Source organism: Podarcis pityusensis (genome assembly GCF_964106645.2).
Source record: "Podarcis pityusensis genome assembly, chromosome: 2".
Taxonomy (NCBI): Eukaryota; Metazoa; Chordata; class Lepidosauria; order Squamata; family Lacertidae; genus Podarcis; species Podarcis pityusensis.
Genome location: NC_138029.1, coordinates 100,359,669 through 100,386,452, shown reverse-complemented (window position 1 = coordinate 100,386,452; position 26,784 = coordinate 100,359,669). Strand labels below are relative to the sequence as shown.

At 45.0% G+C, this 26,784-nt stretch overlaps 1 long non-coding RNA gene across 3 annotated transcripts; it reads right to left on the bottom strand.

Moving 5' to 3' along the window:
- LOC308471668 lies at positions 1-26,697 on the bottom strand. 3 transcript variants are annotated; one of them, XR_013983048.1, is made up of 4 exons: positions 26,557-26,697; positions 22,544-22,636; positions 306-418; positions 1-113 (listed from the first exon to the last, which is right to left on the bottom strand). It is a non-coding gene; the product is annotated as an uncharacterized lncRNA (long non-coding RNA). The 3 variants fall into 3 exon arrangements; XR_013983049.1 differs by lacking the exons at positions 1-113; positions 306-418 and adding exons at positions 10,339-10,357; positions 17,828-17,956; XR_013983050.1 differs by lacking the exons at positions 1-113; positions 306-418 and adding exons at positions 12,451-12,465; positions 17,828-17,956.
- Between the last annotated feature and the right edge of the window lie 87 nt (positions 26,698-26,784).

Genomic DNA, 26,784 nt, shown 5'->3' with positions numbered 1-26,784 from the left:
ACACGCTCCATGCAGAGGCACTGGAAAACAGGACAATGAAGCTGGGATCAGACCCAGCAGGTCCTTTCTATACATAGGAGGGGTCATAATAGAAAGGCCCTTGATTTCACAACCTGTGGAAAATGAAGAATGGCATGATACAATCTGTGTGTGCGCTTGCTGGGAACCATCAACTCTTCTTTCTCTGCTGGCCACATATCCAGGGAACAGGTTCTGATGACCTGTCTCTACTGTATGTACCAGCAGAGGCACTATTGTGTTGCACAGGTAGTCTGCGTGACTTGTGGAGAGCTGAGTGGACATACCCATTCTGGTGCACATCTAGGGCTAGTCCACATGCCACACATTTCCTATGGGGGTCATTCCACGCCAAATCACCTGGTTTAATACCCGACCATGCTCTCACGTCTCAGATTTTCTTCAACAACAAAAAAATATTTATGTGTAGATACTTATGAGATAACCTCAAATTAAATTTTAAAGGTTTTTTTGGTCCAAAACTGAGTGCAGGAGAATTTTTTAAAAATTTCAATTTTTGCACAATTTAGGCTAATGTAATTTCTGTGTCTGTTTAGAGAAAACCTCCTGTTCTGCTTATTCTTCAACCAACTGGGCTTATTTCGGTATCAAAATAACGCTAATTTTGGTCTCTTTCAAAATAAGGTATAAAAATGGTATGAAGTGCCACAGAAAAGGGTCACCAACCATTCAAAGTGAATTTTAGTCATTTTCTACCTTGGTATGTTCGATAGGCCATAGCGCACAAACCACAACTAACACATATATCATACTTTTTTTGTAGAATGGGCAAACCATGTACTTGTTATGTTTCAAAAACAAGAAGGGTGTTTTTTGTAGTTATAAAATATTTTTTTTTAAACTAAGTTTTGTTAATTATTTAATAAAAACAAAATAAAAACAAAAGAAATATTGCAAATTTCTTGCTATATGGCCTCTTGTGAGCAGAGAAAAATCAGAGTACAGCATTAGAAAGTACAAATAAAATACTGGAGTTTCAAGCCATTTGAACATAAAAATGAGTGCTCTTCCCATATGTGAAACTGTACACACTAACTCCTGCATGGAACAAATATCCACATAGGAAATTCACTTGAGGACATTAGCTACCATCTCATTCTATTTGATCTCACTGGCCAGCAAAACTGCCCTGTCGCTTATGCACTGACACAGGTCTGCTTCTCACATGACAATTCTGTTGATATTACCAATCCTTACATATGAGTTTGTTGGATATTCTCTGGGAGTGTGAGAATCATTTGTTCCAGAAACAAAGAAGTTTCAAGAAGCAGCAGAAGGCTGAGATTGTTTTGTCTACGCAAGGACATTTTCTGTGGGAACTGTTCTTTGGACATGTGCAGTATGACAGGAAGTGCTGATAACAATAGTTCTGTGTAACTTGTTGTGAGTCTCTTGCTTGCGCCATGCAGTGAGAGAAGTAGAGAGAGAGAGAGTCTTGGACTCTTGTTGGACTCTAAGCATGCCTTGACCACGGCAGTGGTGAATGTCTGTACATATTTGCTACCAATATGCTTTTATGCCTGTCAAGTAAATTTCTACACTTGACTGAATCTTTACAGCATCCATGAGTGTTTCTTGCCTTCCACTTGCCTTCTTGTACCTTCAACCCCGAAGAAGCTTCCAAGAAAGGAGCTGCGCTGAGATGTAACTCTGCTGAGTATGGATACTAGGACACACGTGCAGCAAATGTGATGCAGGACCCAATCCTTTTAAATCACCCATCAGAGGTTGAGGGATTGATCCAACAGAGTTTAACATGTTATTAGTAATGTACAGATGGACACATGCTACAAGTGCCTGGAAGCCAATCCTAACTGCTGAGAGAAATGATACAAGCCTAGACACACGTGTTGCAAAGCACATGTGCCTCCGTGCATGACTCACATAACTGTGGCATTTGCCACAGTTCCCAGTGGTGGGATGGCATTTTGCCACCAAGTCACATGGAGCAAACAGCCCAGCAAAGCCATTCAAAAAACCAAAGAGACTGATTAAACACGTCTTAGCCGACTGGGTTATCTATAAAATTTTCATTAAAATCTCAAGTGTTAAATTTATTTCCTTGCTTTGTCACAGTTTTCTTTAGTCGGTAGCAATAATTACGACATTAGAGATTAAATGAACCTCATATGCTACATCTTTGGGCTCTCCTAGGAGACTCGGAAAAGTGATTTAGGGAAAGTGCAGTTGCTGTTGCTCCTAATCAAGTTACAGTAATTGTCACCTATAATTTTGGCTTGACTGTTGTGTGTTTAATCAGAAGCTTTACCAAGGGATCCATTGCCACAGAGCTCCCCCTTATCACCACACGCACACACACGCACATTCCCTTTTTCAAGAACGAGCCCCCTTCAAAAGAAGCAAATCCTCACTTGCTGTCCTGCTGATAAGCTGGCTTTCCCTCCAATTTAAAGGCAGGGAAGTAAGATGTGGACAGTCCAAAGGCTAAACTCACTTAGTGGTTTCCAGCAGATCATAATCTAGAGCGACAGCGGAGGGTTTTCAGTGCCCAAATACCATCTCAGAATTGACAGGCAAAATGTGGAAGGGCAGCACAGGTTGTTTAAAGAGCCATACAATGAGCAGAACTTTGTGCCCTGCTGGGGTGCTTGTCACGAGACAATCATATTCTGATAACCGCTTTTCTATGTATGAGAACCACCTGCTTTAATTGCAGAAATGGAGATTTTGGCCTGCTCAGACCAAGAAGCTGATTTAGCTGTGAGGGCTTTTGTAAGGCTTGGTGTGTCCCGTGAGGTCAACTGACTGCATTCATGCCAGAAGAACAGTAGCCTAGAGGGTATACTTGTTCCAGAGATCCTGAACTGCCTGGCTTGTGGGGATCCCAGCGCTGGTGGTGCCAGCAGTATGGTTAATGTGCTGCTGTTCATATGTTGCTGAAGCTCCCATCATCCCTGACCAGTGGCCATGTTGGCTGGCGCTGATGCGAGTTGGAGTCCCACAACATCTGGAAGGCCACAGGTTAGGCACCTCTGTGCTAAGGACCAGGCTGGGAGGCTCTGCTCCTTGGTGCCTTATGCAACCCTATAACTGAGCGTGGTGGGGATAGTGAGTCTTGAAGTTGGCATTCGGTTCTATCCCCCATTATCAACTTTTACCGCTCCTCGCTTTCTTCATCTGAAACACAAAGAGCATCTTCAGTGCTGTACTTGTGCTACAACTGTACGAATCAAAGCAAGTGCCAATTAGAGCAGGATTGGAGCTGCTTGTAGGAGGCCAAGCGATCCTAGGTTTTCAGGAGTAAAGAGAATTGAAAATCCATGTTGGGGGACCCTTGCATGTCTCTCTTCCCACTTCAGCTCTAACTGGAATCTGTGTATTTGCACCAGGTTTGAAGCTTCAATCATATGCAAAATAACCGAAAAGAAACAATAACCTGCCCTTGAATAATTCATGCTATTTGTGAGACACTTTAAAAGCTTCCCTCTTAAATCGCAGATTAGCATTTTTGTTGCTTTCCTAATCAAAGGGTGTTTTTTAAAACAATTCCCAGTGCTTCTAAGATGTATTTCCACTATTTTGACTCTGGATTCGGTTTTTGTTTCTTTTTTCTCCCCCTTTGTGGTTTGATTTGGCCTTTGGAAAAAGCCTCATCGCTTGTTCTGAAGCCCACAAAGTTCAAGAGCTTTCTGCTAAATGGTGAGTGCTTAAAAACACACACACAAAAAAAACCCACCAAGGAAGATATTCCCCAATTTGTAAAGAGTCCTTTTAAACTATGTGATTGAGTTTCCGTTACAGGATTTAGGCTGCAATCCAAGGCACACTTATTTCGGCGTACGTTTCAATGAACTCGGCAGGGCCTACTTCTGAGTAGAACATAAGAAGTGGTTACTGGATCAGGCCAGTGGTCCATCTAGGACAGCATCCGCTTCTCACTGATGCCTATGGGAAGTGTACAAACAGGATCTGAGCAGAAGTGAGCCTCCCTGCTTCCTGTGTGTTCCAGTAACTGGTATCCAGAAGCATAGCTGCCTCCAACTGTGGCAGCAGAGAATAGCCATCATGGCTAGTAGCCATAGATAGCCTTATCCTCCGTGAATAAGTCTGATCCTCTTTCAAAGCCATCCAAAGACAGATCTACACTCATGGTTTATAACGTTAAAAATGTGTTGTTAAAATGTGACACTAGAGGGCACTGCAGAGCAGCGAGCCACTGGCCAAGGGAAACTGCAGTAAATGTTACAGAACATTATATCTAAGTAAAAGGTAAAGAACCCCAGGATGGTTAAGTCCAGTCAAAGGCGACTATGGGTTTGCGGCGCTCATCTTGCTTTCAGGCCGAGAGAGCTGGCATTTGTCCACAGACAGCTTCCCGGGTCTTGTGGCCAGCATGATTAAACCGCTTCCGGCACAATGGAACACCAGGACGAGTGCCAGGGCGCACGAAAACGCTGTTTACCTTCCTGCCGCAGCGCTATCTATTTATTTACTTGCCCTGACGTGCTTTCGAACTGCTAGGTTGGCAGGAGCTGGGACAGAGCAATGGGAGCTCACTCCGTTGTGGGGATTCGAACTGCCGAACTTCTGATCGGCAACCCCAAGAGGCTCAGTGGTTTAGGCCACAGCGCCACCCACTAATAATGTTGTTGTTGTTGTTGTTTAGTCGTGTCCGACTCTTCGTGACCCCATGGACCAGAGCATGCCAGGCACTCCTGTCTTCCACTGCCTCCCGCAGTTTGGTCAAACTCATGTTGCTAGCTTCGAGAACACTGTCCAGCCATCTCGTCCTCTGTCGTCCCCTTCTCCAACATCAGGGTCTTTTCCAGGGAGTCTTCTCTTCTCATGAGGTGGCCAAAGTACTGGAGCCTCAGCTTCACAATCTGTCCTTCCAGTGAGCACTCAGGGCTGATTTCCTTAAGAATGGATAGGTTTGATCTTCTTGCAGTCCATGGGACTCTCAAGAGTCTCCTCCAGCAATAATGTTATCTCAGAACTAATAACATTTAAAAGATTGATGTGGATCCAGCCCAAATTGGTGGGCATCAATGCCCCTTCTGCGAGACAATGCCATAGTTTAACTATGCCCTGTTTGAAGAAGTACTTTGTCCTGAATCTTCATTGTTCAGCTTCATTGGACGGCCCTAAGTTTTAGTGTTATGAAATGCAGGTGGAGGGCACTTTTCTTAATCCATTATCTTCATACCATGTGTGGGTATATACATCTAGCACTCATTTCGGTGTTAATTGCTTCCAGAAAAAAAATCTGTTTGCGACCTTGCTAACCTGGAAAATCGTAAGAGTAAAGTGACCAAATTTGGGGTGGTATACCAGCACACAGTTATTTCCTGCCATTTTCATGGTAGAATCATGAGGGAATCATGGGGTCCAATGATGTTCGTTGTTGACATTTGCTATTGTGTCACACCATGCCCACCACTGTGAATGAAATTTAGACTGATGTGCTGGTATCATCAGTCAAAAAGCCACAAGGTGCAATAGGTACTGCAGCATGAAAGGAATGTTAGACAACAGGACAGAAGCCCTAGCGTTATCATCAAGGAAATGAATGCAATATTCCCCATGTCTGAATGCACCCTCAGGCACTGAAAAAGTGTACTTTCAGTGACTATATTGCTGCTCATCATATCTCATAGCTAAGACTATACGAAATGTCAGAAGAATGGTTTTCCCCCAGTTCAATAGTTTCTTTAGGCCAAAACATCAGACACAGCCAAAGAGCTTTCTAGCTCAGGGCATGATCTGAACAGAGGTTTCGTCTTCTGGGACATGTGGTGTACAGTGAGCTGAATCTGCAGGTGTTTGGTCAACCAAGTCTGAGCCACTGCTGCACCAAGGCCATGATGACAACTGAGCCGGGAGATTACAGACAGAATGATTTTTTTTACAATACAATCCTATGCTAGAAACTTTGAAGCAAGTCCACTGTTTACAACCGGGGTTTACTTTGTGAGAAGCATGCTTCTCAGCCTTAAAATCTTAATAGCTGAAAAATTACAAGGTGAACGATCCTTAACGAAAACCACATTTTTTATTAAGTTGTTCAAGATTTTTGGTTCTCCTTTCTAAAAAAGGAAAACACAGAAAACACAGCCTGTTGGCTATCAACATTTAGTGGGAGGGATTCAGTTGCATACGATTAAAATGAATTAATATGCTCTGTTGCTCTGGCACAACAAATCCCCCCCCCCCCCAATTACAGTTGTTTTAGGATTACTGGGAACATCCCTTCTACGTAATGCCAATGATTCATTCTACAACTATATGCCTTTATGACGACACTGAAAAATACATTTAACGTGCTTTAATCCTCCCTTCTTGCTTTTCTACATTCTGTTTCGGGAGTTTTCTGTTCTTCTTTTAAATTCTCTGTCGACTCATTTGAAAAGCAATAAAAATTATTTGAAAAGAAATTACATTTTGCCAGTCCTCACAATCAAACTCAAGCCGTTTCTTCCAGGGCTACAGAGCCTGGAGCTCTCCACATGTTGCTGGAGAACTTCCATTATTCCTGATCACTAGCCATCTGGGCTGGGAATGATGGAAGGGCTACAGGTTCCTCGCTCCTGATATCTACTCTCAGTGGCTAGCATGATTGCCTTAACACTGCCCTGAAACACTATTTACCACAAAAGATCACGACCTACACAGAGGGCCCTTTTCAGTAATTTCAAGAATGGCGAAAAGGCCAGATGTAATGGACCTGCTTTGTTCTCTTCCACAGAAAGAGGATTTGATTGAAAATGAAAGTACGGCATACCTGTCAGTATAATCCTATATAGCAAGCAAGGGTTGTTGACGATAAGAGGGTACCAACACCAGTGCCATGAACAACATGACAGCATCACATTAAGGATGGGGGAATCTGTCATTAGGGAGGGGGAAGGGCCAGGGCCATAGCTCAGCGGTAGAGCATCTGCCTTGCAAGCAGTAGGTCCCAGGTTCCCAGGTTCAATCCCCAGCATCTCTAGTAGGGTTGGGAGAAACTCCTGCCTGAAATCCTGCAGAGCTGCTGCCAATCAGAGTAGACAATACTGAGCTAGATGGACCGGAGGTCTGACTCAGTATAAAGTAGCTTCCTACGTTGCTATGGGATGCAGGTGGCGCTGTGGGTTAAACCACAGAGGCTAGGACTTGCCGATCAGAAGGTCGGCGGTTCGAATCCCTGCAACGGGGTGAGCTCCCATTGCTCAGTCCCTGCTCCTGCCAACCTAGCAGTTCGAAAGCATGTCAACATGCAAGTAGATAAATAGGTACCGCTCCGGCGGGAAGGTAAACGGCATTTCCGTGTGCTGCTCTGGTTTGCCAGAAGCGGCTTAGACATGCTGGCCACATGACCCGGAAGCTGTACGCCGGCTCCCTCGGCCAATAAAGCGAGATGAGCACCGCAACCCCAGAGTCGGCCACGACTGGACCTAATGGTCAGGGGTCCCTTTACCTTTATGTTGCTATATTGATTTCAGTTTCTCTCAGTTTTGCGTTTTCATAATCTGAAGTTCAGTTTTCCACATCCCATTTTATGCTTTATTTATTTTTAAAGTCCCCATGAAAGTTCATCAGCATTTTTGCATGAATTTCTCCCAATACACACATTTTTGCAAAGCAGTTTCCCGTAAGGCAATACATTTTTAAACATGATTCTCATGAATATATGCACATACTGCCCTAGCATATGCATTTTTGTACACATTACTTGACTGGAGAGCTGCATTGCAACGTTCAGAGAATTGCCCAGAATGCACTGTTTCAGAAATTGCAAATTAGGTAGGTTTGTCTTTAGATGCAAACTGAGCTGAATTTATCCCCCACCTCTGTGTCACATACAACTCAGCTATTATCTCTTTATCTCTTTAGGCTATAAAATAAAGATCAGACGGAAAGGGTTGTGTGCCGGGCAGACTGTGTAGTCCTCTGTCCTGCTCCATCTCTCTGCTAAGGCTGTGGTAAAACCTTCCCCTTTGGCTCTTCCTCCAAAAGGTGAAAACCCAGCTGTGAGTAGTTGTCCTTGCTGAAACAAGCATTCTTATCAAGGATGACTAGCCTGTGATCTTCCATTAACTCAACGAGGGCAAATTCTACTGACCTCATTAGGAAGGACCCAACCCAACCTTGTTGCATTAGGGATTTCTCCTGCATGAGAAGACAGGCCCTGGCAGACTGAGCAGACGAGACCAACAGTGGGTCCAATGGTCAAGAAGGTGGTTTCTGCATGTGCTGTAGAGGGAAGTGAGGGGCAGATGGGGCTTGTCAGCCTGGGAAAGTAGCCCATCTAGGAGAAGGAAAACTCTGGTCCAAAACTCTGCTGCCTTGCATGATATCTTGGGGGGGGGGGGGAGAAGAAAAGGCTAAAGAGTAAACCTCACACAAATCCAGAGTGGAGTCTCAAAGAGAGTTGGATGGTGCCTTGTATGCCTCCCTCTGGCAACCCCTGCAACCAAGCTGATGCCAAACATATTGTTCTGCTGTCCTTTGGACCACATCACCTAGGCTGTCTGGGAAGCCCAGGACCTCCACACACACTGCCCAGGCTTGCACTTCGGTGCTGCTAAGGCAGCAATTTGACTTCACTGCCAGAGGCTGACTTCATTGTCTCTTGAGACAGACAGATGCCAACAACATTGGAAGGACCGTAGCTCAGTGCAGGAGCACACAGAAGATGCCTGGTTCAACTCCATCGGTAGGGCTGGGAAAGACTCTTGCTTGAAATGCTGGACAGCTGCTGCCAGTCAGGGCAGACTAGATGGGCCAGTGGAGGCTGGTTCTTGAGGGCGCAGTGGGTGCTGCCCCATCACCCTCTGTCTGCCCTTAGCCAGCCCCCATCCGCCTGCCTTCTTACAACCCGTCAGCAAGAAGCTCTGCCTACCTTTGACTCTCCACCTACTGTTGGCCTCCTTGCCTTCTGCCCTACCAGTCTCAATAGGCACCAGCCCCCACTGAGCGTAAGGCAGCTTACCCAGCAGGGTGGGAGAATTACTGACTGGCAATTCCAGCCAGCGACAGCATTGTTCAAAACTCTTCTATTAGAACTGCAGCTCATTCTGCCTTCCCAGCTCGCCCAATGACAATCTGCTGCTCGCACACCGACAGGCTGCTGAAATGACAGCTCAGGATTTCACACGCGGGTGCACCGTAGTCACAGGGGAGTTCCTTTTTTTTATTCCCGTTCCACTATTAGGTTTCAAACTTCCCCACTGAGTGGATATCCTCAAGCCATGCTAGGTATGCTTAGTTATGCATTGAACTTACAGAGTGGAACTAATCCAGCAATTCGGTTTCAGATACAGAACAAAGGGAAATAAGCCCAGTATCAGGTGAATGTTCAAGGCATTGCAAAGCAAAGGCGAAACAGAGTTCTAACCACACACACTTTGCCTATCTGCAAGCAGCTCAGCTAACAGGGTAGGTGATCAGGACTGTGCCACAGCTGTCCTATGTTCAGTTTGGTGCCCTTTCTAAATGTTAGGAACCTTTTCCTCTGTAGCTACTATATATTTTGGAAATAGGTTTGTCTGTTTGCCAGTCTGTTCTCCATTGGCTTGTCCACCTCTTGAGATATTGTCATCTAGCTTCCCAAGGTCGCAGCAGCAGATGTTGACATTTGGATGCCGGGCGCCATTTTGAATCAATATGGTGGACCAAAACATGACTTTGGTTTGACATTGCCTGGCTTTTGGCGTGATAGGTCCAAACTGGTATATCATACTATATATATATTTTAAAATCACAATATTTTATGGTTTCTGCAAACGCCTAGGCAGATGCCTAAAAGATGAGGAGACAGAAACCCTCTCCAGGCATTATCAATACAGGGAAAGAAACACATGTGGGGGGCAGCAGCAAGGATGACTGTGGTGACTCTACCTCATGCCTTTTTATTATTATTTACTGAAATGATTTATATGCCGCTTAACTACAACAGCCTCTGAGCAGTCTATTAAGATATGATACAAAAAATAAAAATAAGTTAAAACTTTAAAATCAAACTCCCTGGAATAATAATTTTATGTCTTCCATAGGCACCAGAAGTGCAACCAGAAGGGGGCCTGTCTGAGCTCAGCTAGAAGGCAGTTCCCTTAAATTGAGCCCCCAAGTCTAAACACATGGCTCCTGGTGGATCCAAACCATCAATCCCAACCATGACTGCCTTGAAGACTTCAGTGATTGGGCAGGGATATTTCTGTTTCTTAGGGGCTCCCCATGTGGTTTGGAACCCTGCTAAGAAAGACTGCCTACTTCACCCACTCAGCTGCCCTAAGTTGGAAGGCAATGGAAGCACCTCCCTCTCACTCCTGCTCACGTGTTGCCTTCCTCACACCTCGAAGAGAGTGTGCTTCTTCTGGAGGATGAATCCGCACATGGATATAAGTGTTAAGGTCAGCTTATTTATATGCCACTTTTGCACAGCGAACTCTGCCCAAGCAAGGTCACATCAGAAGGAGCACAGGAAGCTGCCTTACAGCGAGTCAGACCAGGGGTCCCTCCCATCTATTCCCAATCCATATCTCTTTCATCTGCCTTACCCGTAAATCCTTTCCCCCCCTGTTTCCCCATTAATCTGCATGAAAATTGCACACAATAGTCCATATTTAATACAAATTTAAAACATGCTTTTCTAAGTGTTTTCACTCTATTATTATTATTATTATTATTATTATTATTATTATTATTATTTTACACATTGTATTTTTTTTGTGGGAGGCTGAAAAATCCACCTGAACATTTGGGAAGTGTGACAGTCATGGAAAATTAGGCATTAATCTGGGAGGTGCAGATCAGATCAGCTGGAATTCGCCAAGATAAAGTTCTTCAAACATCAAGGTGCTGGTGTCTTTGGAGGACACCTGAGAGCTGTGCTACTTTTTCCCTGTTCAGGAGTACCCTGTGGAAAGTTCCATTATACAAGCATAAATCCTTGCACTGACAGGATGCATTATTTTGATAATGCCCTGAGTTTCTATTCCCCATAGCTTCAGTGGGAGGGAAAAAAATACTTTAAACCTTAAAATATATGCAGCTTTTAGAGAACCTGTGCTTGTAGCATCCCTGCCCGTTCCCCCCTAATTAAAGATAAATATACAAATGTTTTCTCATTGTACAATCTACAGTGCCTTTGAAGCAGCAGAACCAGTCTGACCGCACACACAAGTCAAGGAGGCTTTCTACAGAAGAAAGCACACCCATATTTAGTCTCCTTTCAAATCAAGTCTGAAATCCATTTTGAAGATAATCCTTTCCAGATTGTACAAAACCTGGGTTTTATTCTTAGTGCTGAAATAGCACGGTTTCAGAGGTCGTATTTGCTCATTTGGGTGGCTCCTTCTTTAAACTAGTGGTGGAAATGCATAAAACCAATGAAAGTCGACTGTGCACATAAAGGAAATGTAGACCCTATAAAATAAACAATGCCTCTTCTTCTTCATCACCACAGCATCATCTGAAGGCTATGGGCACCGTGTTAAAAAATTGCCTGCTGAATGCAATCCCTATGACATAATCAATAATCACATAAAATGTCTTGGCAAAAGCTATTTCAATAACTTCATCAGCTGGCTTTTTGATGCCCTACTGATCCAAATTCAACCCCTGTGGGAAACCCTAGGAGTTGAGCCAGACATGGATTTGGCTAGAGGCACTGGAATAAAATGGAATGAGGAAATAAAGTAATTTAATTGCTTTGGCTTTCCAGCTCAGGAGATCTGTATTTAAGTCACAACCAAGGCACTCATTTTCCCCCTCTGTGGATTCCCCACTGCAAATGCAGAGCAAATATCTTGTCGGTCTGTACTGCAGTCTATGGTGCTGCTATTTTAAGAAAATGTTGCTTGGCTTGACTTATGGCTAGTAGTGACTGGTGTGTAAAATTGGCTCTTTCAGATCAGCTTGCCCCAGCATGTCACTGGATCCTAGGGCTTGTCCAAATGAGCATTCATCCTGATTTGCTTGCACAAAGCTTACACGGATGTTAGATGATATCCAGTTTTTTATTGAGCGTTCATTCTAATTTGTTTGTGGGAGTTATATAGCCATGAGCATTGATCTTCATATGTTTGCAGGGTGTTTATGCATCTTCCCATAAAATATTCATTCATCCCACACTCTTCAGTGCCTTTCCTAACTGCAAAAAGTCCTTTTAAAAAGTGGATTTGTTCTAGGATGACAGAGCACTTTAATCCACTTTAATTGTGCAATGCTAAATTTCCAGCATGCCCTTGAATATCCTCCTGAAAATAGTGACAGCCTGGAAACACACCTAATTTTCTAGAATTGGAAAGTCATTTTTTCACAGGTTCATTGTGGACCACAGATCTGCGTCAGAGAATATACACCTCTGATGAAATTCAACAAAACCTAGAAACATCTCTCTGTAAAGCTAGCTTATTTCCAGATGCTTCAATTTTCCCTAGGATATGTTGGCATGGGTTGGCTTTCGTCATTTTCACAGGTCTGCAAAAAAACACACCAAAAAAACAAACAAAAACAAATGTGAGAAAACGATGGCAAAAACAATTTTGCTGAATTCTAACAACTCCTGCAGATAAATCAGTGAGAATTACAATCCAATCCTGGGCACATTCACTTGGAAGTAAGGCCCACTGTTGTTCAGTGTTAAGTATGCACTGTTCATTTTCTTCCTTTCCTCTGTCTTCTGAACAGCGGCGTAGCGTGGGTAGTCAGCACCCGGGGCAAGGCAAGTAATTTGCGCCCCCTAACCCGGGGCAAGGCAAGTAATTTGCGCCCCCTAACCCCTAACCATGGTCATTAATACTGACGGCTCTACTCTGGGGCAAATTTCGTAGTGACTACTGCCCTCCGTGGTGTTGTTTTTGCAATTAAAGGACCCCTGCCTCAAATAAAGCATGGGGATTGGGCACTGGGATTTGCCAAGGGAGCTGGGAATTGCAGTTCAGTGGCGGGTCAGGGGGAGAGGGTCCCTTCCGCGTCTGGGTGCCGTGGGCCCCTTTGCGCCAAGACGCGCGTCTTTGGGCGTTGCGGCGCAGCCTTCTCGGTCTCCCTCCCCGGCCCGGCTAGCCCTGACGCGGCTTCTTTCTGGCGCGGGGAGGGGGCGCCTCTGGGGCCAGTGGGTTGGCCAGCCTCCGGCGCGGGTGGGCGGGCCCCGTCGGGGCGGGTGGGCGGCGTGGCGCTTGGTGCCGAAGCCTCCGCCCGCAGCACCCCATCGGGAGACCTGGCCGGAAGGAGCCTCGAGCCGGCTGTCGGACGCGGCTGAAGCAGCCAGGGCGGCATGGCAGGCGGCGGCGGCTCCCCGGCAACTCCATGCGGCCAGCCCTGCGCGCTGGCCGAGCCCCGCAGGCGAACGCTGCCCGTCGGTGAGGAGGGGCTGCCTGGCGCGCCTTCCGCAGCGAGCGCTGAGAGCCGCTGCCATGGGGCTCTGGGCGATTCCGAAGGCAGCGAGCGCGCCCCCCCAGAAGTTGCGCCCGGTGCGGCCGGCACCCCTGGCACCCCCCACGCTACGCCACTGCTTCTGAATGGTCTTCCACTCATGTGTCTCAAAAGCTTCTGCTTTGGAATCAGTGACTTCATTTTGCATTTAAGTCTCAAGTGGCAGATTTGTGAAGGCGCTCAGTTGTGTGAAGCATCAGAAAGAGGTGGTGATACAATGAAAGCTGCTTATCTTCTCCTTTGATCCAAGGGAAAGGGGGGGAAACGGCAGAGATGGGAGCAGGCCAGGCCACTCAACTAAAGGCTACAATTACTATAGCAACCTATGATGGGTGATGAGGGGTTGTGGTAGTGGAATGTAGGATCGTCTTGTTAGAGGCGTGTGGTGGGAAGGATATCTGCCAAATAAGAAATGAATTTTTGATTCCAGCACAACACAACTACTGAGAATTTCTAACCATGCTTGATCAGCCACCACCCACTCTGACAGCAAAGTGCATCAGCAAATGGAAATGAAATTCCTTGATTCAGCACCTGACCTCTTAGCACCAACGTGCCACTTTAAAAATTCATCAATGCACTCCTTGGAGATCCTTCTTGAAAGGAAGATTGCCAAACATGAGATTTGCACTTCTTCACACTTGTCAGATCCACCTTGCTGGGTCATTGGCTGTGAGCTTATATGTCAGACTTGTCCATTTGCCCTCTTTTTTTAAAATTAATATCAGTGGAAATGGTAAGTCTCTGATCTCTTGGGCAGACCTTGTCATGTGAAGCTAGCAAGGCAGGAGTGCTGTTGTGCCCTTCACTTTCTTATCAGTCATACCTAGCTAGGATGTGTCCCTAATGCAGCATTAATGCGCATGTGGGTCCCACAGATTCCATTTTTTTCTGTGTGCGCTTTTGTCCATGTAAAAGCACTTTTCATTCTGTACTTCCGAAATCTATTTCACTGCTTCCCATCCACTAGTGGGCAGTGCTTGACGGGAGGGATGGATCTGTGCAGCACAGTCTTATCCCCTTCCCTCTGTGATTCCTTCCTTGCCTTTCAATCAATGTCAACCAGACAATGATGATCACCGGAAACCAAAATAGTTAAGAGTGATTAATTAAACAAGGCAGGGTTGGTGGTAGGTAGCACAAACATCCTGGCATTGGCAAGATGACACATGTAAGAGAATACGATTAAAAGTGAAAATTTTATTTAAGCCACAATTGTCCGATAAATTGAAATTCAAGGAGAAACTCCAGCAGGAAGTGAACGAATTACCATTTATGGGGCAATTAAGTAATGTTACCTGCAGGTTGAATCGAGATTACAGTTTTAACAAAATAAAAATAAAAAACAGCACATGTTAATTAGTGTATCAGTGCCAGGATTTGTCATCACCAATGCTGTGGCCCTTGCTAACTGATCACTGTAATTATTTAGCATCGCTGCCTGGTTTTTTTGCACTTCATTTCCTTCTGAACTTGCTCCTCTGTGTTCCCACCCACCAGAACACCGTGTGTGTCTTCTTGCACATTCAGGATTACTTCATGTGCCGGATGAAATGGACTGTGGTTCATGAAAGCTTATGCCATAATAAATCTGCTTGTCTTGAGGGTGCCACATGAATATTTGTTTTTGCTGCAACAGACTAACATGGCTAACCTTTTGGAAACTGTTCTTTTTAAACAAGCGTTTGATGTTTAATTGATTCTCTGTGTGGGCTGGTTGATGGTTCTTAGATGTAGCCAGCTTATTACGAATGTTACATCATTTTTAAAAAGTCCATCTATTTGATGCACTTACGGCTTTTATTAAGTTACTTTTTATGACTGCAAGCAGCTTTGAAGACAGGGGGACAGAAAAGTTGTCATATACACAGCCAAATCCAAATATATTTCCAAGTCAGGCTGCTTCTATGGGAAATGAGAGCTGTAAAAAAAGCAAACCACGGCCACGTCCATGTCAGCAGTATTATACCACTTTAAACAGCCACGGCTTCCTCCAAAGAAATCTGGGAGCTGTAGTGTGTTAAGGATGCTGAGATTTGTTAGGTGATCCCTGTTCCCAGCACAGAACTACACAGGGCTAGCCCACCCATGAGGTTTAACAATCAAGCTCTCTTCCTAAGGAACTCTGGGAACTGTAGCTCCGTGAGAAGAATAGGGGACTCTAAACAACTCTCAGCACCCCTAAGAAACTATACTTCCCAGGATTCTTTGGGACTCTCTACTGCCTTAAATGTATGGTGTGGGTATGGCCCATCACTTATAATAATAATAATAATAATAATAATAATAATAATAATAATAATTTTTTATTTATACCCCGCCCTCCCCAGCCAAGGCCGGGCTCAGAGCGGCTCACAAGCAATAATAAAAACAAGATGAATGATTACAACTTAAAAACAAAAATAAAATACAACATTAAAATAATGGAACATTAAAATATTAAAATGCAGCCTCATCGCAGGAGGAGAAGGAAAAGAAAAAAGAAAGAGAGGGAGGGAGGGAATCAAATTGGCTCCAAGCCAAAGGCCAGGCAGAACAACTCTGTCTTACAGGCCCTGCGGAAAGAAATCAGATCCTGCAGGGCCCTGGTCTCATGAGGCAGAGCGTTCCACCAGGCCGGAGCCAGTGTTGAAAAGGCCCTGGCTCTGGTTGAGGCTAATCTAACTTCCTTAGGGCCCGGGACCTCTAGAGTGTTGCTATTTATAGACCTTAAGGTCCTCCGTGGGCCATACCTGGAGAGGCGGTCCCATTGGTACGAGGGTCCTAGGCCATGAAGGGTTTTAAAGGTCAAAACCAGCACCTTAAATCTGACCCTGTACTACACCGGGAGCCAGTGCAGCTGGAAAAGCACTGGGTGAATATGCTCCCATGGCAGAGACCCCGTGAGGAGCCTCACTGCAGCATTTTGCAACTGGTGGAATTTCTGGAACAGCTTCAAGGGTAGCCCTGCGTAGAGCGAATTACAGTAGTCAATCCTGGAGGTGGCCATCGCATGGATCACTGTGGCCAGGTTGGGGTGGTAAAGGTAAGGGAATCAACTGCTTGAATCCCTCCTGCAAAATATTGACTGTCTGGAGGCACACTCTGATTTCATAGGTTCCAGTTGCCCCCATATGCCAGGACCATGAACTGGCTAGGTCGGGGCGCGAAAGGTAAGGGACCAACTGCTTGATGCGGCGAAGGTGGAAAAATGTCGCCTTGGCTGTTGCTGTAACTTGCGCCTCCATGGAAAGGGAGGCGTCAAGGATTACACCCAAACTCTTAACGGAAGGCAATGGCACTAATTGGGCCCCCGCAAGAGAAGGGAGTTGGTCCCTCATCCCCATGCCATCCTGACCTAGCCAGAGGACCTCTGTCTTCGAAGGATTTAGTTTCAATCGGCTCCCACGAAACCATCCAGCTACAGCTTCCAAGCATCTGGTCAGTGTGTTCGGGGCCGAGTCGGTGTGGCCATCCATCAGCAGATAGAGCTGAGTGTCATCAGCATATTGGTGACAGCCCAGCCCAAAGCTCCGGATAATCTGGGCAAGGGGGCGCATAAAGATGTTAAAAAGCATCGGGGAGAGAATTGCACCCTGCGGCACTCCACACACCAAGGAGTGGTGCGACGACATTTCCCTCCCTAGTGCCACCCTCTGTCCCCGACCTGAGATAAAAGAGCACAACCAGTTACGGGCTATGCCCTGTATCCCCACGTCTGCGAGGCGGTGGTCCAGAAGATCATGATCGACCATGTCAAAGGCTGCTGACAAATCTAAAAGGATCAGCAGTCCTGACCCGCCTCGATCCAGTTGTCTACGGAGATCATCTGTTAGGGCAACCAGAGCCGTCTCCGTCCCAAAACCAGGACGGAAACCGGACTGAAATGGATCTAATGCCGATGTTTCCTCCAGAAACCTACCAAGCTGTTCAGCAACCGCTCTCTCAATTACCTTACCCAGGTATGGAAGATTTGAAACTGGGTGGTAATTGGATAGGTCTAAGGGATCTAATGAAGTTTTCTTTAAGAGTGGACACACCACTGCTTCCTTCAGTTCCCCTGGGAATGTCCCCGTGTCAAGGGACAAATTGATCATTTCAACCAGGGGGGTCCGCGCAACATCTGGACACTCCCTAATCAGCCAAGACGGGCACGGATCAAGGAGGCAGGTGGTGGGCCTATCAACTTGGAGGAATCTATCCACATCAGTAGGGAGTATCTGATCGAAATGGTCCAACACTGGACCTGAAGTCAGTCGAGGGGCCTCCAGTTCAGTCACTGTATCTAAATTGGCAGGGAGGTCACAGCGGAGCAACAGGACTTTTCTCCTGCCTTATGGGGCAGGGATGCAGCCAAATCAATTCTGTTGCATTGAACATTACATAACACATTGAAGTACATTACATTAGACAAAAGAGTATGTCTCACCTAATTCAATACAAGGATCCAACCATGAGTCTGGAATCAGATTATAAAAACATAAGAGGATTCCTGCTGCATCAGACCAAAGGCTCCAAGGATTTCTGCACCCTGTTCTTATTGATGCTCGTGGGAAGTCTGAAAGGAGGATATAACGGAATGCCAAATGGCATATTTTAACCTGTTTGGAATTCAGTGAGAATGTGAACTTGCCGAAGCAGGAGATTCCAGCAACAAAGATTAAGGCCACCAAGGTTTATTATCATTAAGAAGCTTGTCCTTCTATTTGATGGTATTTTCTGAATGTTTTCCCCCTGCATCTGTGCTGAAAACAGGAGTATGTATATAAAATTTGGATCATGTCTTTCTTTTCTTTTCTTTTCTTTTCAAAAAGCACGACACTGGCCTCTTAATATTTTAAAAGGACATGCAAAATATGATCCAGATGTCACTGGCTTATGGCCATTTTATCCTGCCATTTTAGATTTGGAAAACTTTATTTGACTAGGAACAAAAGCTAAATCCCACTGCTCATTTCCATAAAACGCCTGAGCTTAGAGGATATGAAAGGATTCCACCCAAAAGGATTTGAAAGAATTCTGCCCAAAGAGGAGTTCAAGAGCCTTGGTATAAAGAACTACTCATAGGGTTTAAGGTAAAGGGATGTGCCAGGATTTTGATAAGAGGGGAATCATACGAAGTGAGTTGATTTTTCAAATTGCTAATTACCATCTATGCAGAGGACTGCGGCCCTGGATAAAGGCATAGTATTTGAAACATGATGTGTCTAGCTTCACAAAATGCTGCTTTTTATTTTTATTTTGGTGGGGGTGGAATGGCACTGAAGGGTTGGAAAACAACCCTGCTCTGCAGGAATATTTGCAAATAATCACCAAATTATTCTTTCACAGTAGAATCATAGAATTGTAGAGTTGGGAGGGACCCCGAGGGTCATCTAGTCCAACCCCCTGCAATGCAGGAATCAAAAGCATCCATGAGAGATGGCCATGGAAACTCTGATAAAACCTCCAAGGGAGAGTCTACTACACCCCAAGGGAGTCCATTCCACTGCTGAACAGCTCTCTACTGTCTGAAAGTTCTTCCTGATATTTAGTCAGAACCTCCTTTCTTGTAACTGAAGCCATTGCTTTGAATCCTACCATCTGGAGCAGGAGAAAACAAGCTTGTTCCATCTTCCATGTGACAGCCCTTTGGATATTTGAAAATGGCTATCATATCTCCTCTCAGTTTCCTCTTTTCCAGGCTAAACATACCCAGCTCTCTTGACTGCAAATGGTATTGCAGATGTGGTGGTGTGGTCTTAAGAGAACAAAATTTACACATCTTGAGGTCACGCGCATGTGTGCGAGTGGAGTTGGAACGTGTGGCTGGGGGTGGGCTGTCTTCCCAAAACAACAAATGGTTCCAGTAAAAAATGCCCCTCCTGTTAAGGACGGGGCTTCTTTTCCTTGACATTAGCAGCACTGTTGCCCATCAGGGGTTCTTGTTTCCAACAGCTTGCCTCAGCGAGATCAAATCCAGTGGGCAGCATGTGGTAATCAGAAATGGCAACCTGGCTATCTGCCCCATTAATTACCCCCTGCCATTCTTTGGTCGATTCTGATGTGACATGCTTTGCGCTCAGTGTGAAAAGATTAATTTGCTTTCAAGGGCAACTGCCCCCCAGTGATCTCTCTTCTTTGCTTTTCCCTGATCAAGTTAACCGCAATAATGAACAGCATCAACTCAAGGATTCTTCAAGAAACACACACACACAAAACACCCTCACCAAAGTGTTGTACAGAGCGAGTCCTTAAATATGAAGCTGGCTAATTAAATCTATGTATCAGTGTATTTAATTACCGTAGTGCTACTTAATGGACACGTCTCCCAAAGATAGCGTTCCTGCAGTAAATGACACACTTCATCTGCTTTTGAAAGATTGAACAATGGCAAATTATTCAAGGCTTCTGCTCTTCTTCTTCTCGACAGCGTAAAGGGTGAGGCATATCAGGCTTCGGGGCTGGCTGAGAGCTGTCAAATATTGCTATTGAGGTTGCAGTTCAGCCACATTCACTATTAGAATGAGCAGTGATGTGGTGTCCTGTACTGGCTGGGAGGGTGGTGTTCTGCGTGGAGGTAATGTTGTGAGGACTCCCATGTCACAGAACACCTCCTGGTGAAAGCAGCTGTCACTGTGATGATTAGACCCTGGAGAGCTGGTTTGCCAGTTACGACAGTCTGCCTTAAAGATCCACAAATAGATGTGGATCTTGAAAATAAATATTTGATGTACACTTCTGTTGAGGCCACCATTCTGTGTGCTAGAGCAGGATTGGAGCCGTTCTCTGTAAAATGTATACTTAGAATGTATTTTATTTATGCTTATGTTTTTAAATATGCTACAAATCACTTGGAGAACTGTATGGAACAAGCAACTAACAAGCCTAAATAACAGCAGGAATAATAATTTATTTCCCTTCTAGTTTCTTTACAATGTAATGAAATAAACTTCTTGAAACCAAGTTCTTCCACCTGTTGATATCTGAGAGGCTCAATGAATGTGGGAGTGAATTATGTGCTTTGTGCTGACTTCCCTTGACTGGCCTCAGGGCATGATCTTGGAAAGATTCCAATTCAATTTTAGCTTGTCCTGGATCCTTACAGTGCCAGAAAGGTAAGGTGCTAGTAAATATTAGCATTTAGCACATCATGGCTATATTTCCTGAGGCAGCAGCTGAGGACCACTGAAAGAACCTCCTTGCAAAAATAGTTCTCTGCTTCTGCCAGCAGTAAAGATATCCCAAGCTCAGCAAACCATCAAACAAAGCATTTGACCATATCATCATGATTGTTGGCTTGAGACCGTAACAGTAAGTCTTGGGTATCAAAGCAGTGCCAAGGTTAGTTTTGTTTGACCATCTAAAAAAGATCCCAGCTCCTCCTAGGATGTTGTTGTTGTTTAGTCGTTTAGTCGTGTCCGACTCTTCGTGACCCCATGGACCAGAGCACGCCAGACACTCCTGTCTTCCACTGCCTCCTGCAGTTTGGTTAGACTCATGTTTGTAGCTTCGAGAACACTGTCAGCTGGGTGGGCAGTCAGCTGGGTGGCTGGGTACTCTCGCTCTCGGCTCGATTTGGGTCGCAGGGGTGTGTGTCAGTGGTTCCCCCAGTTGACGCACCGGGTGTCCCCAGTTCCCCCTCGGCAGTGGCGGCAGCAGTGGCTGTCTCAGCAACCCAGAGCCAGCCTGGTAGCGCAGTTGGCTCTGGCTGGCTTCAGGAGCTGCTCGCTGCTGTGGCGCCCGCCGTTTTGCCTCACTGGAAGTCCCCATATGATGTGTCTTGTGCCGTTGAACCAATCATGCAACATTCATTCTCTACTAATAAATCTACAACACTTAAAATATAAATCCGGGGACATTAAATGAAATCCGGGGACATTCCAGGGACGGATTTTGTCTAGGGACAGATTTGTAAATCCGGAGACTGTCCCCAGGAAACAGGGATGTCTGGTAACCATAGTCTAAGGGAACTGTTACCGTATTTTTTGCCCTATAGGACACACCGTCCCATAAGGCGCACCTAGTTTTGGGGGGGGGAAATAAAGGGGGGGAAATTATTTCCCCCCAGGCGCAGAGTTGGGGCGGGGGAAGCTCGAGCTTCCCCCGACCCCAGCCCCCAGAACAGGCAACTCTCCGCAAGCCGTGGGAGCCCGGAGATCTGCGCGAAGCCTGGAGAGCGAGAGGGGAAAGCCTGCATTCACCCCATAGGACGCACACACATTTCCCTTCATTTTTGGAGGGGAAAAAGTGCGTCCTCTGGGGCGAAAAATACGGTAATTGCAAAGTGAACCAAACGGATGCCATTATTTAAATCATGTAGGCAATATTAGGGTGGAGTGCCTCCCAGACTTATAAGCTAGCTGCCATCCTGCCAACATTATTTATTTTGTACATGTTTGTTTATTACTAGATTCCTTACCTGCCCTGCATCATGAGGTAGCAGAGCAGGTTACAGTAATTTTAAAACACAATATTAAAAACAGATTACAATTAAGAGAATAAGGTCGGTCCTAAAATATATACTGATCTTGGTGATTTATACAAAGTATTGGTAAAATGCCAATTCATTTGGGGGCAAAACCCATGATGTCATAGGAAGCTCAGTACAGCATGGTGGCAGAGGCAATCTTGCTCTCCTGCTGCCATTGGCTACCCTGAGCCTCCCACTCCCCATCTCAGAAGGCAGCAGCAACCACAGTGTTGGGAAGCCGAGAGGCCAACAGAGCCCCACTTGCACTGCCCCACTGCCCTCTACTGCCTCTATTTTAAGAACATTTGCATCAGGACAGCAGCCTCAACAAGCACACAGGTCACCTGGCCAGTCTTCCCCACTATGATAAGTTGCATTTTATTTATGTTTATAGTATTTATTTCTTAATTTGCATCCTTCCTCTAACATTTTCATGCATTTTCATTGCAAGTCTCTGCCCTTTTTTGTCCACTTTTATTTTGCAGCCGTGTAAAGAGGCCACCCTAGCCATTGATGATAGATGGCCCTACAGAGTAAGGTGCAGATAAAAATCAAGTTGGTGGTTATAATTCCCCGCCCCATCCCCTTGCATCCAAGTCAGAAGCGTTACAAAGGAAATCTACCGTGAGAAGAAAAGTTTCCTTTCTGAAAGACAAGATTAAATTATCCATATCTGTATTAGACAACACTCACCATTTCATTGCTTCATTTTGCACACTAATCCAGCCAGCCTCTGCAGCAGGAGATAGGAAACAGTGAGGGCTTCAGGGAAGCAGGACCCGCCGGCTGAGAAGGACAAATATCCAAGAATGTCATTTGCTACAAGGTAGGAGTTGTAGGTATTCTTCCTCCACTTTCATTTTTATACAGCGCTGGTCAATTTCACAGCCCATAGCAATGCTGAATGGGGAAATTGGAAACCAGCAGAATCGATTTGCAGAAGTGAGGTTCTATTTTCTTTTACAGCTCTCTCATCAGAGTTGCTATCATTCCCGTGTTATGTGGTATTATTATCGAAAAGAAGCCTGGGCATTGCTGATAATTGCTAAGAGAGGCTGAAGCCGTCCTCTTAAAGTAAAAATGGAACCACATTGCCACACTCCACAAAGGTGCTGGTTCTGAATGTTTCTTTAGGTTGTCAATAATACATTGGAAGGGTCAGTGCTTAAGGTTCTCACATCAGGAGCCTGTCTGAAACTGGCACGCACCTGGAAGCCTCTCCTGCTAAAAATGGAGGTGTGCTAATAATGGAGTTACCCAAGAACTAGGGCAAGGCACTCTACAGATGCGCAAGGGCATCCCATCTTTGGCATTCTTTCATGTGCTAGATTTAAGCATTTATTTTTAAAATGTGTTAGTGGGATTTCTGTTGGGCATGAACTGAAGGCAATGTACAATTAACAGCAAGTTTTAAAAAATTGTTTTGAATACATAAAACAAAAGAGAAACAAAAATATAGCTAAATGAGCATAGAAAGGCACAGCATGCTGCTTTCTCACCAAATGCTTCTGGGAAGCCCATCATCAAGAGCATGAATGCGCCAGACATCTCTCCCGCCCCCATGTTGCCGGCTAGCAACCAATCCTCCTTGCAGGGTCAGCAAATCTCCCCCCACCTGCCCCAGTCAAAGTAGAGAATACCAGATTAGTTATTCTAGTGTTTTCACATGAGTAGAATGTGTGCTTTTATTTAAAATGCATCTCTGGGGTTATTTGTGGGGCATAGGAATCCGTTCATTTTTTTCTTCAAAATATAGCCTGGCCCCCCACAATGTCTAAGGGACAGTGGACCGGCCCCCTGCTGAAAAAGTCTGCTGACCCCTGTTCTAAGATGTCGAGCCAATGTTAACACAGTAGGGTGCTGGCTCAAAAAGAGACATTTTCTACTGTTGTCTCTGTACCTACCTCTGCCATATGTGAAGTAGCAACTACCAGTCACTTCAGATGTCTTGTGAAGACATACCTTTTTGCCCAGACTTTCCCTAACCCATAAGACTGTACCCTGCTTCATGTGTTTAAATCTTCTGATTGTGTTTTATTTCTATTTATTTGCTTTTATGTGTTATTACGCAGGTGGTGCTGTGGGTTAAACCACAGAGCTTAGGGCTTGCCGATCAGAAGGTCAGCGGTTTGAATCCCCGTGACGGGGTGAGCTCCCGTTGCTCAGTCCCTGCTCCTGCCAACTTAGCTGTTCGAAAGCACGTCAAAGTGCAAGTAAATAGGTACCGCTCCAGCGGGAAGGTAAACGGCGTTTCCGTGCACTGCTCTGGTTCGCCAGAAGCGGCTTAGTTATGCTGGCCACATGACCCGGAAGCCGTACGCCAGCTCCCTTGGCCATTAAAGCGAGATGAGCGCCGCAACCCTAGAGTCGTCCCTTTACCTTTTTATATGGCTATTTTAATGGGTTTTGGTTGTGTTTTTGTTCTTTTAATACTGTGATGATATATTTTTTGTTTTTTAGACTGTACTCCACTTAGAGATTTTGGGAACATTAAGCAGTTTATAAATGCTTTAAAATAACCAAACTTATTTACAGCTGCTATACACAACAAAAGCAGGATGAAAAGAAACAAAGAAGCCCTCAAACATTTGTGGTATGAAAAGCTATAGGATTTCAGCAGGAAGTTACAGGGCATGCACCAATTGGAAATGAAATGATCCCGAAGCTTTTGCAGACCCAAACAGTATTAAAAGTAGGATCACAAATAACTACCCTCATACCCTCATGAGCACAAATCATCATAGATACACAGTAAAAAGGATGCCTGAAGGGGCCCTGAGACACACTGTTTATTATTGAAATAAATTATATTTTATTTATATCTGAAAGTTTCAAAGCACAGTAGATCCTCACAGCATCCCTGATCTGGTTAAACTGAAATACAGGCCACATGCAGCTGAATCCTATGCATGTTTATCAGGAAGAAAATTTTACTGTGTTGAATAGGGCTTATTCTCAGGTAAGAATGCAGGTCAGTCTTGATAATTTTAATGCGTGAGCAGAGATCTAGAAAAGGGAGCCTTTTGGGCCTAGCTTTATTTTTACATATTTATTTTACAAAATGTATATTTAACTTGACTGGTGTTTTTTTTTTAAGAAAGCCTTAAAGCCGTTTACAAAAAGAACAGAACATCTTTTTTTTTTACCAGTTAAAAACAGATATTTAAACACGCACAAAATTAATTAAAATCAACGGATAAGCTAAAAACCAGTTTAAAATACAGGTCAACATCACATATGTCTGGATTGGCTTGCCTAAACCAAAGTGATTTTAGGATCATAGAATTGTAGAGATGGAAGGTACCCTGAGGATCATCCAGTCCAACCTGTTGCAATGCAGGAATGTGCAACTGTCACATGGGGGATTAAACCTGCAACCTTGGCATTACCAGCACTACGCTCTAACTGACTGAGGTGCTGGAAAGCGTGCAGCGAAGGTGCCTGCCTGATGTCAAACAGAACCAAATCCTCAAAGGACGAGTAGGATGCAGCACCTGCAGCAGTTATGTAAAACGTTGTGACATAATGGCCTCCCATCCGATGTCAAAGAAATAAACAACTATCTGACGTTTAGAAGACATCTGAAGGCAGCCCTGCTATTATGCTAAAGGGAAAAGAACACTGCATTGAAAACAATCCCTATTTTCTCCTAGGACTCTTGATGCACTCAACTCACTAGCAGAAATAATAACAATAACAACAATAATAAAAAAATTATTTATACCCCACCCATCTGGCTGGGTTTCCCCAGCCACTCTGGGCAGCTTCCAACAAAATATAAAAAACAGAATAAAACATCACACATTAAAACTTCCCTAAACAGGGCTGCCTTCAGATGTCTTCTAAACATCAGATAGTTGTTTATTTCTTTGACATCAGATGGGAGGCCGTTCCACAGGGCGGGCGCCACTACTGAGAAGGCCCTCTGCCTGGTTCCCTGTAACTTGGCTTCTTGCAGTGAGGGAACCACCAGAAAGCCCTTGGATTTGGACCTCAGTGTCTGGGCTGAGAGATGGGGGTGGAGAAAACCTTCATTGTTGTTGTTTAGTCGTTTAGTCGTGTCCGACTCTTCGTGACCCCATGGACCAGAGCATGCCAGGCACTATCTTCTACTGCCTCCCGCAGTTTGGTCAAACTCATGCTGGTAGCTTCGAGAACACTGTCCAACCACCTTGTCCTCTGCCATCCCCTTCTCCTTGTGCCCTCCATCTTTCCCAACATCAGGGTCTTTTCCAGGGAGTCTTCTTTTCTCATGAGGTGGCCAAAGTAGTGGAGCCTCAGCTTCACGATCTGTCCTTCCAGTGAGCACTCTGGGCTGATTTCCTTAAGAATGGAGAGGTTTGATCTTCTTGCAGTCTATGGGACTCTCAAGAGTCTCCTCCAGCACCACAGCAAAGGCCTCCGACTTACATTTTACTTACGTTTCCACGCACAGAAGAATGTATTATCTTATTAAAACTATGTAAACTTGTGGACTTGACAAATATATCGTGTGTGTGTGTGTGTGTGTGTGTGTATATATTCTCTCACACACATATAATATATAATATAATATAATATATACATGTCATATATATGTCATATATATGTATACAGAAATTAATAATGGTGAAATGCCCTGAGATCCTGGAATGAAGGGCGGTGTATACAAATTTAACCAATAAAACAAACTTAATACGAACGGCAGCAATAATAAACCACCGCACCCTTTGATCCAAAGCACCAGCCCTGGCCGAAGCACATATACCGGGCCACACACAAGTCATCCACCGCGACCTCTGCGGATTATCTCCTCAGAGCAGCGAGCCACCCGCTTGGCGAAGAACCGCGCGCTGACTTCAGAACTACGATTCCCGAGGTGCACTGCGCGGGAGTCCCGCGGCTGCGACTGGGGCGGAACACACCCAACCCCGCCGAACGCAGACGACACGCAC